A 19,540-nucleotide genomic window follows, 5' to 3' on the forward strand; every position below is an offset into this window, starting at 1 on the left:
AAAATTACAACTTTTGGAATCAGACCTCTTACAACAACCACAACTTCTGCCCCAGTTTCTTTGTTTTGGGACTTTTGAATTTTTATTTTGATGGGGCCGAACCGTGAGGCTGCCTACGTATCCTTAAAAGGAATCAGGTCGAACGTAGTTCATATCATCGGAATTGCTTTGTTTTTTGTACTTTTCTCCCTTTTTTCTTTTCTTTTCTTTTTTTTTACCCTTTTCCCATTTTTATTTCTCTTTTTCTCTTTTTTTTTTCTTTTTGTTTTTCCTTTTTTTAATTAACTTGTGCGTTCATGTTTCTGAATTTTACTACTGATTCCAAAAGAAGGGTATGCCAAGTACAAACAAACACAATTTAAACCAAAGAAATCATACATAATATCTTTTGACTGCATCAGAATTGATAGTCATATCTACACATTTGCCTTCTATATCTGTCAAATACAAAACACCATTGGACAACACTCTCGTTACGATGAACGACCCCTGCCAATTTGGGGCGAACTTGCCTTTTGCTTCACCCTGATGTGGAAGGATGTGTTTTAATACTTGCTGACCCACTTCAAATTTCCGGGGACGCACCTTCTTGTTGTATGCTCTTGCCATTCTCTTTTGATACAACTAGCCATGGCACGCTGCCGCCAATCTTTTCTCGTCAATCAGACTCAATTGCTCAAGACGGGTTTTGACCCACTCATCATCATCAATTTCGGCCTCAGTAACAATCCGAAGGGATGAGAATTCAACTTCCGCAGGTATCACTGCCTCAGTGCCATATACCAACGAATAAGGAGTTGCACCTACTGAAATGCGGACAATAGTGCGATAACCCAGCAGTGCAAAGGGCAAATTCTCATGCCATTGCCTGGAACCCTGCACCATTTTCCGAAGTATCTTCTTTATGTTCTTGTTGGCTGCCTCAACTGCTCTGTTCGCCTTGGGGCGGTATGGGGTGGAATTGCGATGCGTAATCTTAAACTGTTGACATACCTCCTTCATCAGATGACTGTTAGGATTAGCACCATTATCTTTGATGATAACTTTTGTTATCCCGAATCGACAAATGATATTTGAATGAACAAAATCGACCACTGCCTTCTTGGTCACAGACTTGAAAGTTTTACCTTCAACCACTTAGTGAAATAGTCAATGGCCACCAGAATGAACCTGTGTCCATTAGATACTGCTGGCTCAATTGGTCCGATGACATCCATACCCCAAGCAACAAAGGGTCATGGTGCGGACATTGTGTGCAATTCAAATGGGGGAGAATGAATGAAATCTCTGTGTACTTGGCATTGATGACACTTGCGCATAAAACAGATGCAATCTCGCTCCATGGTGAGCCAATAATAACCTGTTCGAAGAATTTTCTTTTCTAGAACATACCCACTCATATGCGGCCCACTCATATGCAGACTCCGGAATGTACTTCGGTCATGATAGTCGTGGCTTGATTTGCATTGATGCACCTCAACAACCCAAGATTTGGAGTTCTTTTGTACAGAACTCCCCCGCTCAAGAAAAATCCATTAGCCAAATGCCGAATTGTTCTCTTTTGATCACATGTGTCTTGTACCGGATATACCCTCATCCTGATATACTTCCTAATGTCATAGAACCATAGTTCACCATCGAGTTCTTCCTCAACTACATTACAATAGACGTGCTGATCAAGAACTTGAATATGAAGAAGATCAACATAAGCTTTGTTCGGGTAGTGCAACATTGACGCCAAGGTTGCAAAAGCATCGGCAACCTCATTATGGATCCTTGGAATATGCCTGAATTCTTTTGATCGAAACCATTGACAAATATCATGCAGACATTGTCGATACTGTATAAGCTTTAAATTCTAGGTCTCCCATCTCCTTGAATCTGGTGCACCAGAAGATCTGAGTCTCCCAAGACCAAGTCTTCCTAGATTCTTATATCTACAGCTAGCCTTAGTCCTAGAATGCACGCCTCGTACTCAGCCATGTTGTTGGTAAAGTAGAAACGTAGTTGGGCCGTAACAGGGTAGTGATGCCCTATTTCAGAAATAAGCATTGCCCATATCCCGACACATTTCATGTTAGCAGCCCCATCGAAGAAAAGTTTCCAACCGGGATTTTCATCCTTCTCGACCTCATCGATATGCATTACCTCTTCATCAGGGAAGTAAGTCCTCAAAGGTTCATATTCTTCGTCCACTGGATTCTCGGCCAAGTGATCGGACAAAGCTTGGGCTTTTATCGCTGTCCGAGTCACATATATGATGTCAAACTTTGTGAGCAAGATCTGCCACTTTGCGAGCCTTCCTGTGGGCATGGGATTCTGTTCAAAGGATCCAGGTGAGCGATGAGGTAAGTAGTGTAGGATGACAAATAATGCTTCAACTTCTGTGTTACCCAAGTCAGGGTGCAACACGTCCTTTCAAGGGGAGTATACTTAAACTCATAAGATGTGAATTTCTTACTAAGATAATAGATGGCTTGCTCTTTCCTGTCGGTGATGTCGTGCTGACCCAACACACAACCAAATGAGTTATCCAAGACTGTTAAATAGAGAATCAAAAGTCTTCCGGGTTCTGGCGGGACCAACGCAGGTGGTTTCGACAAATACTCCTTGATCTTATCGAAGGCTTCCTGGCACTCATCGGTCCATTTGACTGCAGTATCCTTCTTTAGCAACTTGAAGATGGGCTCACAAGTTGCCATGAGCTGAGCAATAAACCTGCTGATGTAGTTCAGCCTCCCTAACAGACTCATCACCTCGGTCTTGTTCCTTAGAGGTGGTAATTCTTGGATAGACTTGATCTTTGACAGACCCAATTCAATACCCCTTCGACTGACTATGAATCCCAACAGCTTCCCCGATGGAACGCCGAATGCGCACTTTGCAGGATTGAGATTAAGATTGAACCTACGGAGCCTTTGGAAAAACTTTCTCAAATCTCTGACGTGGTCAGACTGCTTCCTGGACTTTAAGATCACACCATCCACGTAAACACCGATCTTCTTGTGTATCATGTCATGGAATATGGTTGTCATTGCCCTCATGTAAGTTGCTCAAGTGTTTTTCAAACCAAAAGGCATGACCGTATAGCAATATGTTCCCCACGGCGTGATGAATGATGTCTTTTACGCATCCTCCTCATCCATTAAAATCTGATGATACTCCGCATAGAAATCCACAAAAGACCCAATCTCGTGCTTGGCACAATTATCAATCAAGATGTGGATATTTGGAAGTGGGAAATTGTCCTTTGGACTTGCCTTGTTGAGGTCACGGTAATCAACACACACTCTGGTCTTACCATCTTTCTTTGGCACAGGTACAACATTGGCTAACCACGTGGGATACCGCGTGACTCAAATGACCTTTGCATCAAGCTGCTTCGTGACTTCCTCTTTAATCTTCACACTTATGTCAGTTTTGAAATTTCTCAACGTCTCCTTAACGGGAGGGAATGCTGGATCAATTGGAAATTTGTGGACCACCAAATTGGTTCTCAAGCCTGGCATATCATCATACGACCATACAAGAATATCCTTATACTCAAACAATGCTTTAATTATTTCTTCCCTGATTTGCGGTTCAAGATGGACACTTATCTTAGTTTCTCTGACATTATCTGGGTCCCCTAGATTGATTGCTTCTGTTTCATCCAGATTAGGCTTGGGTTTTCTTCAAAATGGCTTAATTCCTTACTAATCTCTTCAAAGGCCTCATCCTCATCATATTCTGATTCATCATCACACTCTATTTTTGGATTACTATTTCCGAATTAGATTGACTTTTAAGGCTGGGTCGAAGATTCCTCATGCATTTCATGTCATTGAAACTAGCATAGAAAGAACTGTACAGAGAAGAAAAGAAAAACAAAAATAAAAATATCAGGAATGATGAAAAAGGGAAATTGCATTTCATTAAAATAAAGGATAACAGGGTTTGTACATCAACAAGCGGAAAATAAAAGTCGGGGTCACAACCCTGGAATGACCAATATAGAAAGGAAAAAAAACAAACTACCAAGATGCCTTCCGGGTAGGGAGAGAAGTAGCCTTCCAATTGTTAAGCTCTACATTCGGCCCGACGAACTACACGTCCGCTTTGCTAGAACCTTCTCCAACTTCTGCCATGTTCACATCATCAAACAAGCTCTAGAACCTTTCAATTAACTCATAATCAATGTCAACCACAGAACTTGGAACTGTCGTCACTAGGCGTTTCCTGGAATCGGGCTTGACAAAAGACCTGGAGAGACGCGGAACAGGCTTTGGAATTGTCCACACCATATGTTTCAACCTTTTATCCCTTTTCATATCTTCCGAAGTAGGTTTGAATCCAAGACCGAACGTACCCAAATTTTCAGGGAGGGACACTGGCTGTATGATACACTGCAGAGATGCACCCAGACCTTTACCGGGCACAAAACCATTTTTCAGCATTTCAATTGCCACCATGGCTGATGCGGAGACTATCTTTGGAGTTGGAACACATTTCCCTTCTGGAACCTTCTCAATCAGCACTATTTCAAAAACTAGATAGACCCAAGGCCCTTGTCATCTTCGGCCTCAATGAACGGGACAAAGGCATCACTGTGAGCACAAAAATTATCCTCGCCATGCACGACGATCTCCTGTCTATCCCATTCGAACTTGACCATCTGATGCAAAGTGGATGGGACTACTTTGGCAGCATGAATCCAAGGTTGACCTTACAGCAAATTGTAGGAGACGACCATATCTAGTACCTGGAACTCCATGGTGAATTCCACCGGTCCTATTGTCAACTCAAGCACTATATCACCAACTGAATCTTTCCCTCTACCATCAAAACCTCGAACACATATGTTGTTCTTGTGAATCCTCTTATCATCAACTCTCAATTTGTTCAGCGTAGAGAGAGGACAAATATTTGCACTGGAACCATTGTCGACTAACACCCTGGCGACCATAGAATCTTCACATTTTACCGTAAGGTAGAGAGCTTTGTTGTGTTCAGTACCTTCCATCGGCAACTCATCATCAGAGAAGGTGACCCTGGCGATCTTTTCCAGATGGTTCACTAAAATTTTGTCGGGGACATGAGCTTCGTTAAGAATTTTTGTCAGGGTCCGACGATGCTCGTCTGACTGGATCAACAATGACAGCAAGGATATCTGAGCAGGCGTCTTTCACGACTGCTCCACGATGGAATAATCTTGTACCTTCATTTTTCTCAGAAATTCCTCCGCCTCTTCTTCAGTCACTGCTTTCTTTACTAAGACTAGATTATCTCTGGATGTTTTAGCTTTCCTTAACTCTTCTAGGGCAAAGCATCTCCCCGAACGATTTAATCCCTAGGACTCATTGACTTTTTCTTTCACTTCCTTTCCCTTATAGGTCACTATCACCCGTTCATAGTTCCATGGGATGGCCTTGGTGCTGATTACCGGCAACTGGGTTTACATGCTTAATGATGACAGGATCCATACGAGCACCCTCTACAATTATGATAGGCTTGTTTGTCATTCCTGTCACAACCACTTTTGACTTTTCTTGCTTTGCCGCAACATTACTTGGGGATCCTTCCTTGACTACCACAGATGGTTCACCGTTTGCCATGCTCAACTTGTTCACTGATCCTTCAACCATTTTTGACTGGCTTGACCTCGCTGTACCGAATCATCATAACAGAGTGTGAAGGATTTTTGGGTCCCCCCCTTGTGTACTATCTCAATCATGTTCGTTTCCTGATGGGTTGGAAATGGGTTCTGGTTGATGTTGGGTGCCTCTGAGGTTTAGACTTCAATCCGGTTTGTGTCAATGAGCTCCTAGATAGCATTTTTCATGTTCCAGCACTTCTCCGTATCATGTTCCGGAGTACCAGAACAATATTCACAGGTCATGGAGTAATCAAGATTCCTTGGAGGAAGGTTTCACAATTCTGACTCAATTGGCCTCAGCATATCCAACTGCCTCAATCTGTGGAACAAACTAGTATAAGACTCCCCCAATGGGGTGAAGGTTTTCTTCTGCTGCAACCTCTCATTTTTGAATGCTGGATTGGGCCGGAAACCTGGGCCGGCAGGGTTTCGTTAGGCTAGCGGAGGTGGGTCAGCATTTTGTTGAGTTGGGTAGGGTTTTGTGGGGTTAGGGCACACCATTGCACGTAGGTATGAGGTTGATTATATGTCTGAGCGTGGTGGATAGAAATATAAGGGTCTGGTGATGGGAAGTAGTGTTGGGGTGGATTATATGGGGTTTGGGTGTAGGTTCGGTGAGGGGGTCGAGGCTGGGTATAATGATATGACTCGCAATTGGGTCCAAACCACGATGCTGAATCAACTGTTGCTGCGTCTTCTTTCTTCTTCTTTCCAATCACTCCCCCAGTACCATTCTGAATGGCTTGGGTAGTTGCCTTGATAGCCGAGTAACTCATGATTTTGCTTGATTTAAGCCCTTCTTCCACCATGCCACCCATCTTCACTACCTCGTTGAAAGACTTGCCTATGGCCGATATCAGATGGCGAAAGTAAATGGGCTCTAGAGCCTATAGAAAGTACTCCATCATTTCGCTCTCCTCCATCGGAGGGTTGACTCTTGCCGCATCTTCTCTCCAGCGAAAACCATATTCTTTGAAACTTTCACTAGGCTTCTTCTTAATTTTAGTCAAAGATAAACGATCTGGAACAATCTCGATGTTATACTGGAAATGACGAGCGAATGCTTGGGCCAAATCATCCTAAGTATACCATCCGATGTGATCCTAATGAGTGTACCACTCCAATGCCGAGCCACTCAGACTCTAGCTAAAGTATGCCATCAATAGCTCTACTTTCCTGTCGGCTCCTCTCATTTTACTACATAATCCCCTCAAATGGGCCACTGGATCTCCGTGCCCATCATACAAATCAACCTTTGACATCTTAAACCCCACAGGCAACTGAACATCGGGGAATAGACACAAATCTTTGTAGGTCACGCTCACCTGGCCTCTCAATCCTTGCATGTTTCTGAACGATTGTTCCAGGCTTCTTACCTTCCTGAACATATCTTTCTGTTCTGGATTTTTAGGGGGTTTCTCAGTCTCGATATGGAGGTCGAAACGAGGAGCGTAAGAGTAATGCTCTGGGCCTTGAAAATAGGCTCCTGGGGATAGTATTGGTTATCTTGGGTCTGGAATAAGGGCTCACTGGAGGATCGATGGAGTGTGGCGGGTGGGGGTGCCATGAAAATAGGGATGGCTGGTGGAGGAGGGTATGGTAATGGTTTGGGTGGTGGAGCTTGTGGGGTTTGGGAAGTGGTGCCTTGGTAGTGATGGTAAATGGGGAAGCCTGAAGATGAGTCAACAATGGGAGGTTCTTGGGATTAAGCAAGCGGCCGGATGAAAGTAGGGTTGGCGGGGTATGATGGTGGTGGATGCCCTTTCACCCATGCCTGGTACATCTCTGCCATCTAGTGTTTCAACTTATATAACTCCTCTTTCAGATTAACATCAGACCCTTCCCCCTCTCTTGATGGATCAATAACATTTGCATCCAGTTCTTGGTTAGCCATGATCAACTTGTCTTTGGATCTGGTGTTGTACGTCTGAATTGCCAGAATGCCAAACAAACTAACCACCTACCTGGAATTTATGACAACAACAAATTTGTTAAAGATTAAGGGCTTAACAGATAGGCAGCCGCACGTTGGGGATGCAATTCACCTAAGCAGTTAACCATTTCTATTATGCATTTGAACGGCTGCTTGTGTTATCCCGGCTTTCACTAATTGCAATTTCTTCCTCCTTTTTTTCATTCCTGATTTTCCTTGCTTGACTCTTGTTTTTATCCTTTTATTCTCTCATTTTCTTCTCTTGTTTTTCGTAATTTTTCTTGTTTTCCTCTCTCTTTTCATTTCAGGGTTATGATCAAATCCTATGGGGATTGCCTACGTATTATGACGCCACATAAATCAGACCAAGCTTAGTTCTAGGAACGTGTGCGAAACAAAACAAAACATTTTTTTGGGATTTTCAAATTTTTATAAGATAAACAAAACATCTTGATTACGACAACTCCTCCTACAGATTTAAATATAAAGACTAACCGACTCGATGAGTGGGCTAACAACTTCAAAAGAAAACTAAAAATACAGACTTGAAATGAACTAACAAACTGACAATACAGACTTGAACAAACAAAGTCAAGAATACATAAGTGCTTCAACAGTTTCTCCAGTTGGCCTTGCTGCGGGCCTTTGCGCCATATCTTCTTGGAGGCGAAACAAGTCATATATGATCTGTCGGACAAAAATCATAACTGAAGCGAAGAACGTGGATCTGGTCATGTTTTCACATTCATTACACTTCATCACAATGTAGTCCGCAATTCTCCTGACCCGTTCCCTGATAATACCCTCCTTCTATAACAACCGTCTGATCTGCTGAGATCTGGCATCCAAAACTTGTTCGGCTGTGTGATTTTGCTCTTGAAGCTGTTGTAGGTCTTTCTCTAGCTGTGACATCAGGGCATAGCAGTGTTCCCTTTTGCTTTGAAATCTTTTGCCTGCTTGGTCATTTTATTCTCAAGGACGGTGATCTTTTTCTTTAACCCCACGACTCCATTGTCATATTTCTCTTTTAACTGTTGAACTAAGCGTGCTCGTTCCTCCGCATTTTTAGCCAATTTTGTTCGAACCTTTGACAGTTCGCCCTCAGCCTTTTCCAGATCAAAACCATATTCACCCACTTTCTGCCTAAGGTTACTTATAAGCTTTTCATCTTTTGCACTTCTGGCGGGGTTTTCGGATGCTATTTTCATTTCCTGAATTTGGGCTTGGAGGGCGTCATTTTCTTTGGCTAGCTTTTTCTTTTCACCCTCATCCGCGGTAGCTTGCAAACCATTCTCAAACTGAAGATCCCTAACTTGTTTTTCCAATTTGCCTATTGTGGCCCTCTACTCATTCTTCTTGGCCAACCAAGCCCACTATTCTTGCGACACCTCAACAAATTCCTGGATGTGAGGCTTTTTGGTTGGTCTTTCAGGTTCGGCCCTTGCAGTGTTCTTCTTCCTATACCAGGCAAGATAGGCGGGTGAGACCTCACCTTTAGATAGGTCACACACTCGAGTGTTTGTTGTCAAATACTGGCACTCATTCCAAATATGACGAAATGTTTCTTCATAAAATTGGCCGTTGGAGCTGACTTCGACCGCATAAACACTAAGATCTTCATCTAGGTGTGTCACCTGGCATCTTCCCAACTATCTCATCACCCGGTATGGATCGTAAGGCTGAATGCCTCGAAGACCCATTAGGAGGAGGTAAGGATCGGTGGCAGGTATATACACAATTTCTTCAACGGGAAGCCAACCCAGTGTCCACTTTATTTTGCCCCGTAGTGATGCAGCGAAGGCGGGATACCCAATCTCCAAACTCTTCTGGCAGTTTGAACCTTGAAATCCTTGTGTCGAACTCTTCAATGCAGCTTTTCTCCGTAGATCCATAACTCATATACTGAGGGCGGTGACACAAATGCTCGATCATCCACATTTGTAATAGCAAATTGCATCCCTCGAAAAAGTTTGCCCCAGATTTACAAGTTGTAAGAGATCGATATATCTCAGACACTATCTTAAGGGCGATGGTGCTCTTGGCGTTGGTCATCAAGACATTGATGACTCCAGCTATCCGCAGATCGATACTCCCATCCTTCCGGGGAAACACCACGAGGCCTAAGAAAGCTACCATGAAAGTGAAACGCCTATGCTCATCCCATTTTGCTCGGTTCCCTTTGCTACAAACCCCACTTTTCGGGTTGTCAAATCCTCTTACATGCCCGTACCTCTGGTATATGAAGCGTAGAGTGGAAAAACTGACCGCCAAATCAGCGTACTGGACCCCCTGCTTATTTTTAGCAAATCCAGGGAACTTGTGAGGGGTAATGGTTCTTGGAGCAACCGGGTACTTATGCCTTAGACCTTCGGTACTTCCCATATAACCCGCTATCTCTTCCAAGGTGGGCGTGAGTTCAAAATCTGATAAATGTAGGATGTTGTAAGCTGGGTCCCAAAATGTTACCAGTGCCCTTATTATGTCTCATCTAGGCCTGGTCTTCATCAATCCGGTGATCCCTCCCAAATAAAGGTTGACCATATCTCTCCCTTCTTTACCCAAATCTTCCCACCATATGAGTAGAACCAACGGAATCTTGGACATGACCTTCATTGGTAAATTTTGACTCGTGCTCATTCTACACATTTAGATTAAGGCGGTTGGTTTAAAGACAAAGTGAATCTTATTTGAAAACTGACAAAAGGCTTATTTTTTGAAAAAATAAATCAGGGCTACTTTTGCAAATACAGCCTTTCATTACATCAGAATGGAAGTTCTTAGGGCTGCGTTCGCTAATGGCCAAAATTAACAAAAAAACCGTCGGTGGCTACTTTTGCAAAGCAGCCTTCCGGTGTCCCACTGGGACATTCAGCTATTTAGACAAAACGACATCACCTACTTTATTTATTACAAAATGATGACACTTCATATTTTTTTTAAAATTTTCAAAAGCGGGGCTGGACCCGATGAAGGTTGCCTACGTCCGGTGAGAATCAAACTCGCGAAGTTCGGTCAGTTTTGCCATTTTGGACTAATTCTTCTCTTTTCAAGAAACTTCTTTTTTTCCAGGAATCTTTTTCTTCTCTTTTTTCAAAAATTCAGCAGAGTTTCGGGACATTTTGGGCACCATTTTAGGAAACGGGTGAAATCCTCTCTCATACCTCAACTTGGTTTTTCTTTTGGTTTTCCTCACTCAATCTAGAAGACGGTCAATATGCAATCCAAAACAAATTAAATGCATAGGTAGCACATAAAATGCATTAGGTTGATCTTTTATTTTCGGGTACGCTTGTCCTAGACGGACCCAACCCCTGTGTTGAGTCCCCAAAGTCAAATGCATATGATGCAAACAAGCGTTCCTACTAGGGATCGGGCATGAAGCTGAGTTATTCTAGATTTAAAACCTGGGTGTATTGTTCTAGACCTGGCTTACCCAAGCGGACAACTCGAGCCGAGGGAGGATAGCGTATCGGTAACCAAATGATCATCCGGCTTTGCAAATTGTCCAAACCTCATTCTAAATTGGGATATGACACTAACAGAAAGAAGTCACGCTAGCGTGCACTCCTCAGAAGATAGAAGACAAGGGTTTCGTAGCAGTTTATACATATACAATTCAGATAATATCAAAGTGGTAAAAAACAACATTTAGCACATATAAATAAAGCCAAATATAACAATTATTCTAAGCTCGAATTCTTGAACCCTAAACCAGAGATTCTGGGTTCATATCCCTAGCAGAGATGTCAGAGCTATCACACCTCCTTTTTCCTACCCCCGGAAGGGTATAAAGGAGTTTTTTCCAATTTAAGTGACAATCGAAATGGGATTATTTTTTAAAAATTCAGAGTCGCCACTTGGGATAGTTAATGGTGTCTCAAGTCACCGGTTCAAATCCCGAATCGAGGAAAGATTGACTCTGTTTTATAGTCCGCGAACACAGAAATCCGAGCAAGGCATTATGTTAACCCGGGAGAAGGTGTTAGGTATTACCGGGTTCCGTGGTTCTATCACGGTTGCTCAACTATTATTATTGGACTAATTATCTGATTTTAAAATACTTTTAAACCTATGTGCATTTTTAACTTTAAAACCACTTTTATTTATTTAAGGAATTATTTCGAGGTTATTTAAAACAAATCGCAAGCCACGCTACATGAAATGCACCCGTGATTCACGATGCGTTCTACATAACCTTGAAGGAAAATAGAACCGGGCCACATGAAATGTACCCCCGGAGTTTAGTAATCGTGATAAATATATAATTAACGCGCCTAAAGCAAACTATGAAGTCATTTTAATATCTAAATTAACATTTGTGAGGGCCATATGTGATTTAATTTGCTTATGGCATGCCTCAAATCTATTTCATCAAATGATGTCTTGATCTAGTTTTTGAGGGCCATACATTATAGGTTTTGTAGATATGGCACACGTCAATCTAATTACAATGGTCATATTTAACTAGGCCTAAAGACACTTGCATTTGCAAATGGTTTGAAATTATAGGAAGTTATTGATTGTGAGCACAATTGGGCATGGATCATTTCAAAGAAATGGCCCAACATATAAGCTCCTTGGGCTATTAAGGCCAGGCGACCAAATCTACTGGACAGTGACAAGAGGATTGGGCCTGAGATACCCGAACCCAGCTTGGGCCAGGCGGTCTTGGGCCATTTAATGGGCTTAGTTGTTTAAGGGATGTGGTTCAACACTTCAAACATTTATCACACTTTGACTAACCCAAACATTAAGTTACATTAGGCTAATTGATTTCATCAAACCAAATAAAAGATTAATCATCTAATTTAAATCTATGCTGCAGATAATTAGAACACTAACACTCTGTGACGACCCGGCCGATCGTCTTAAGAATTAACGTCTCGATCCCCTATTAACTGCTTCCCCAAGTTTAATTCTGCTAATTTGGTTCACCGAGATGTTCGGTTTTGAGTTTCGGAGAGTTTTGGGACACTTAGTCCCTAAATGAGAGCTTAAGTGTTGGAAAGCTAACCATAGTCAGAACTGTGTGAAGACGGCCTCGGAATGGAAATCTGATAGTTCCGTTAGCTCCGTTAGGTGATTTTGGGGTTTGGAGCATGTTCAGAGTGTGTTTGGGAGGTCCGTAGCTAATTTAGGCTTGAAATGCCGAAAGTTGAATTTTGGAAGTTTCCGGTTTGATAGTGAGATTTTGATCCGAGGATCATAATGGAATTCTGGAAGTTGCAGTAGTTTCGTCATATCATTTGGGATGTGTGTACAAAATTTCAGGTCATTCGGACGTGGTTTGGTTAGGTTTTTGATTGAAAGCGTATTTTGAGGAAAAATTGAAGTTCTTAGGTTTAAACCCTTGATTAGTACAAGTTTTCGATGTTGTTTTAGGTGTTTTAAGGATTGGTACAAGTTTGAATAAGGTATTAGGTGACATTGGTGCTTTTGATTGAGGTACCGGAGGCCTCGGGGTGATTTCGGATGGTTGACGGAAGAATTTTGAAGTTGAAGAGTTGCAGGTTTTGCTGCTTCTAGTATTTTCGCATCTGCGGTTTAAGGACCGCAGATGCGGTACCGTAGATGTGGCTTTGGAGACCGCAGAAGCGGAATTTGGGTGTCCCTTCATTGTCCGCAGATGTGGAAGTTCCACCGCAGATGCGGTTTCGCATCTGCGAAAGTAGTATCGCAGATGCGGCTCCTGTGCCATTTAATGAAAGTCGCAGATGCAACCAATGTTCCGCAGAAGCGGGACCATAGATGCGGTCCCTTGACCGCAGATGCGGAAATCACTGGGCAGAAATATGAAATTCAAGGGTTTAGTTTCAAAAGTTAGAAAAATCGAATTGGAGATCGGGAGAGGGTGATTTTGAGAGGGATTTGAATAGAAGATCATTGGGTAACGATTCTTTACCCCTTTCTAGTTATATTCCATTAATCTGATCAGGCCTACTATCGTTGAGAGAGGCGACTGCTTAGAGACTCCGAAGTACATCTGCCACGTCCGCAGACCAAGGAGTCCCTTTCTATTCCTACCTGTAGTATTTAGCATTTCTGTACTTTTCTGTTCTTTATTTGAAATTCCGGAGTTAGAGCTATGTAGTATTTCTTTTCTTAGCTTGTGATTCATGGGTTTTCGGGTCATAGATTTATGTTTGGTGTTGAGAGTTAAACATGGTGTATGCCGAGTGGCACATTTACACATTGATATTGCTTTATTCCTGTTTTAAATTGTTTTACGTCTGCAAGTTTGGTTTCTTATGCAAAGTTAGGCTTACCTAGTCGTAAAGACCAGGTGCCGTCACGATGGTTCACGGAGGGAGAACCAGGGTCGTAACACACTCAATGAATACTCAAGCCACAAGTATTTTTAAGATCAAAGCTATTACTAACTGATGTTAATTTCATACATGTAGTGACTCCACATTAGAATACTTCTGACATTTATATCAGATATCACAATGCAACAGTAAATCTTGAATTCATTCAACCACTAAAAACCAAAATTTAAAACAACAAGGTCAATCATGAGAGTTGACCTAGAACCCAACATCACCACTAACTTAAATGTTATTCACTTAAATTAAGTCCATACCATAACAGTCCAAAATCAAATACACGACAATAAGAGTTCAGCTAGCTAAAACTAAATGACAAAACTAAAGTCCAAATATAGTATACTTGACAGGAAGAATTTATCCAAAACTAAACTCACATGTTAAGCTAAAGTTTAATACATCCCTAAAAGGTACTGTCAACAGCATGGGCAAATACAATAGATCTACAGTAAAACCAATGTAATGCAGAAAAACAAAGTTAGATTCTAAACAAAATCAATTGATACTATGCTTAAACTCCACATTCGATTACATGCTTCAATTTTGGGATTCACATTCAATAAGGTCAAAAGGGTTACCTTGATGTCAAAAGAAATCAAAGAAAATGAAGATTTCAGCAGTAGCAGCAGAGTAAGTGAATCAGCATATCCAAACACATCAATGTTCAGCTCTTTAGACCATTTTTAACCCAGATAAACAAGAGTCCCTTAAAGCATTTGAATTCCGACTAACACGCAAGACTAAGGAGCAAAATCAAGACCAATTTCAACCCAAAAAATGCAAGAATTTTAGTATATTTTTCAGAGTATATCTCTCAGTCGTTTCTAATTTTCGGTATTGTAATCTCTCCCTTGACAATGAAGGAAGCAAACCTTATATATAAAGGCCTTAGGGCAGCAACACTGATTTTAACATTACCCCTTCCCCAATTTTTTTTTCATTTTAGACCCTGAAATTACAGCTTGTTTGTTGAACCGACCCCAATCTCACCTTCCTAGAACCTTCCCCAAGCAGTTAGGAAAGATTTTCCCTGTCTAAAATGACCAAAATGGCCCTCAACACCCCTGTATTTACTTTCAGGAAATCAACCCTAGGTCAAGTCAATCCAAAACCTCACCCAACCCATGGGCTTGTATACTACAGCCCAAACTGAATTTTCAAACCATGAACTCAATCGAAAATTTAAACAAACAAACCCCTGAATTATTTTTAAAAAAATGGATTTCAAAAGCACTCGGGAAGCAATAATTTAAAGTAATTAAATCAACCATTTAAACAAAGAATAAAATTATACCAAGATACTAATATGCTGATTCCAACCAAAATAAACCCAAATCGAAGAGAGAGAAAGAATTGCAACCCTAATGACCTAAAGGCAAACTCAACATTTTCCCCTAACCTAATTGATTATTATTAACGATTAAGCACATAAACTAGCTAACAAACCTAAAACCAGAAACCTAAGTCATGCAATTAGACAAAAAACAAAACTCACAAAGAAAGAAACCTCAAGGAAGAAGAGTAGAAGATCCGAGCGAAACAAATAAGACAAGCAAAAGAAAATTACCCCCATACTTGCTTCAGGCGGACCCTTGTACGAACTCGAATAACCTCTTTAAAGAAGGAAATGAACCTTTGAATATCATTAATCGATTGTCCTTAGCAAGGGACAGTCGATTAATGATGGTTTGGGGTTCACTCGACCACGTACCAACCAAGAAAAAGAAGAGGGGGAAAACCAGGACTTTCAGAACTCATGCTTCAACATTGACGGTCTTGGGGCTGATTTGAGAGGAAACAAGAGCATATTTGGGGAGTAAAAGGGGTGAGGGATTGCATGGTGTAAGTCTGGGTAGATTTAGGGATTTTAGGGTTTTGGGGTGTTGAACTTAGATCTGAAATCCAAAAAGATTGAGAGGGATTCGAGGGACATGGCTTGGATATTGTGAGAGAAGAGGTGAAAAGGATTCTAGGGTGTAGTTTTAAGGCGGATTGGAATGGTATAGGGCGTCGCCACCGGCAGAGGGTTTGAGGGTGACGTCTCTAGAGTTCTTGAGGTTAGAGACGAAGACAAAGGTGGAGTGAAATGGGGGTTGGCCTAGGTTCGGACAATTATATATCTAATGGGCATCCAGTTCTGGTCCGTTGGATCAATGTGATCCTACGGTTGAGACGGGAAGGGGTCAAAACGGGGTCGTTTTGGTTAGGACGGGGCTAGACCGGGTTTGGGAGTTGGGGCTGGGCTGATTGGATCAGAACTTGTTTGGGTTTTTCATTGAATTGGCCCAATTCGAAGTTTTAAATCACATTTTCAATTTTCCTTCTCTTTTATTTCTTTTTTATAGTTGTTTTCTTTTCTTTTCAATTAATTAAAAAAAAACCTAAATTAGACTCCTAAATTAAACTAAGCTGTAAAATTAAGCTAATTATCTACTAAGATATTTATGAAAGTTAAGTACTCTTAAATTAAAAGAAGAAATCACTAATTTAACACTAAAAGACTAAAAATGCAAAAATAAACCAATTTTTGATTTTTAATTTTTTAATAAAGCAACTAATTTACTAATTAACTCTAAAATGTTGAAATAAATCTTGCATGGTATTTTTGACATTTTCATAATTTTTAACAGAAATAAACATGCATAAAAATGCAAACAATTAGCACAAATTCTCAGAAAATCTTATAAAATCGAAAATAATGGAATTTTTTTATTTTTCTTAAATTTTATAGGAGTAATTCATATAGGGAAAAAATCACGTGCTCACACATGACACTTCAGCACCTTAAAAAGGCATATAAGTGTGAGCACGTGCTTTTTGCCTCACACGAACCACTCCTAAAAATTCAAAATCAAATAAATCTTTCTTTTTGTGTGCTATTTTGTGAATTTTCGTGGTATTTTCTGTAATAGTTTGCATTTGTGTGTGCATGTTCGTTGGTTAAATTAATGAAAAAAACAAAAAATATGTTGCATGTGCATTTAGGATTTAATTTGACATTCTTTTTAATTAATCAATAATTAGGTGTTTTTGCAAAAGTAAAAAAATTCAAAAAAAAATTAATATATATTCTTTGCATTTTAGTAATTAATGTCGAATTTTATGTTTTCTTTTAATTTGGGGTTTAGTTATTTTGTGATAATTACTACTTAGAATTAATTAATATTTTTAAGATAAGTTGGTCAAAATTAAATTTGGGTTTGTATTTATTTGGAAGAAAATTGAAAAGAAAATAAAAGAGAATGAAATAGGAGTTGGACCAGTTTTAATTAAATTCCCAGGCCCAAAACCAGTCCAAACCCAGTCCACCACCAGCTTAGCCAACGACGTCATTTCAGAGCTGATAAGTCTCAACCGTCGATCTCATTAGATCGAACGGTTCAGTGCATCTCCAGCATCGACTAAACGACGTCGTTTCATGTTTGTTGATCTGAACCGTTCGTTTCATTCGATCGAATGGTCCAGTATTTTCCTCGCAACCCGACCTGTCCACCCCACTAACCGACCCAATCCCCCAACCGGCCAAAACGGCCCCGTTTTACATAAGTGAACTGATCCACGCCGTTGATCTCAATTGATCCAACGGTTTGGATTCAATTCCACAACCTGTATATATATGTGTAACACACCCTGCCCCCCTAAAGCCCCTGCCCAGTCTCCTTCGTCTCTTCAGAGACGACCTAAATCCAAACCCTAGCAGCCGCCGCCCCTCTCCACCGCCCTAAACCCGGCGGCGTCGGTTCCAATGACCTTCTTCTTCACACCACGGATCCCCTTTAACCTCCCCATTCCAAATATCCAAACACCTCTCTTCGAATCATATCCAAACGCCTCGAATCTTCAATCGAAGTTCAGTCAAAAAACCCTAGATTACCCAATCAACCCTAAAAAATCACACCCCTGAACCACCAGGCTTTCATCATCCCAAATCCCATGATAGTTTTCCTGGAATCACCGTAGAGACTTTCGAATTTTATATCGAAAAGTTGAACCTTGAGTCCCCAAAAACACTGCTTAGTAAAAATTTCAAGATTTTTAGGTTGAAATAGGTTGTAATCGTGTGTTTTCAATTGAACAAAAACATACGATTAGAGCCCGTCTCAACCAAAAGAGTAGGAAGATCTTTTGAGCGGAATAAAGGGTTCGATTCTGGTAAGTGTTTCGGTGTTTTTCAATGTTTTCTTTTATGTATCTTCCTCCTCATCCCTTTCCCACAGGCTGAAATTCACGGTCTTATCATTTTCTTGTCCTTTTATTATATGAAGTTTCATTCTGTTTGTGTCTTAATTTGCTGAGAACAACAAATGTGAACATTGCATGTCAAATTACTTCTTAGTTAAACACGATAATTTGTTTGCAATTTCTGTTTGAATTTTGGTTTACATGATTCTATAAATGTGTGTATGTTTGACTCAGGTTCAGTTCATTTTCAAAATCTCTACATCTCTTTTGGATCTATTTTGAAACCTTAACATGTAAATAATCCTCATAAGGGTAATGTGGTTAGTTGGAGTTAATTAAGAAACAAAGGGATTGGTAGTGAACATGAAAGTTTGTCAACACCTTTAGAGGTTTAATTAAAAATTAAAAAGAAGTATCAATAGTGGAAAGTAACAGCCTTTAAGTACCTTTAGAGGTGGGAATTTAGAGAAGAACATAGGGTAGGTTTAAAAAATTGAAGATGGCAGTAAGGCTGACACCCTTTTAAAAAACCTCTAGAGGTGGGGAAAATCAGAAACAACGTGGGCTAATAATAAAAGTTTAAAGGGGTGCACATGGGAGGGAATAAACAGGCTGAAAAGTGATAAAAATTTTGAATAAAAAGAGTTTAACATTGGGCTTTAAAGGGGAGAGACCTAAGAGAAGAGTGGGGAGGAGCTGAGGAGATTATGAAGAAAACTTTCTGAGAGAGATACCAACCTAAGAGAAGGGAGACAGACCTAAGAGAGGGAGATATAGAGACTGAATTCATATACATAGAGATATTCTGCATTTTTATTCACTGCCTCCCTGATTTTGAGTCAATTTCATCGAAAATTGATTGAATCTGGTTTTTTGTTCGATCAAAACTGATTTCTGGGTTGCTGTATATTATTTCCTGAGTTTAAAATTGGTTTGTTGGTCACCTGTTGCTGCTGAATTCTGCTTCACTGCTGTTACTGTTGATACCTCACTTTTCTACTTCCTTCTTTTATTTCCAGGTACACGACCTTGTAACTCCTTTAGTTATGAAGTGAATTTGAGGAATGAAAAATGAAGAATTGGAGTTGTCACACCTCCGTTTTACCTGCGCCCGCAGGGGCGTAGAGGGAGTTTTTTCCAATTAAAGGACAATCAAAACGGGATTTATTATTTAATTCAGAGTCGCCACTTGGGAGATTTATGGTGTCCCAAGTCACCGGTTGAATCCCGAATCGAGGAAAAGATTGACTCTGTATTACAGTCCGCGAACCAGAAATCCGGATAAGGAATTTTGTTAACCCGGGAGAAGGTGTTAGGCATTCCCGAGTTCCGTGGTTCTAGCACGGTCGCTCAAATGTCATATTCGGCTTATTTATCTGATTTTAATACATGTTGAACCTATGTGCAAATTTTAACTTTTACCGCTTTTATTATTATTATTTTTAATGAGAATTGCAACGTCGT

This window comes from Nicotiana tabacum, chromosome 10 (assembly GCF_000715075.1).
Source record: "Nicotiana tabacum cultivar K326 chromosome 10, ASM71507v2, whole genome shotgun sequence".
In the NCBI taxonomy this organism is placed as follows: domain Eukaryota; kingdom Viridiplantae; phylum Streptophyta; class Magnoliopsida; order Solanales; family Solanaceae; genus Nicotiana; species Nicotiana tabacum.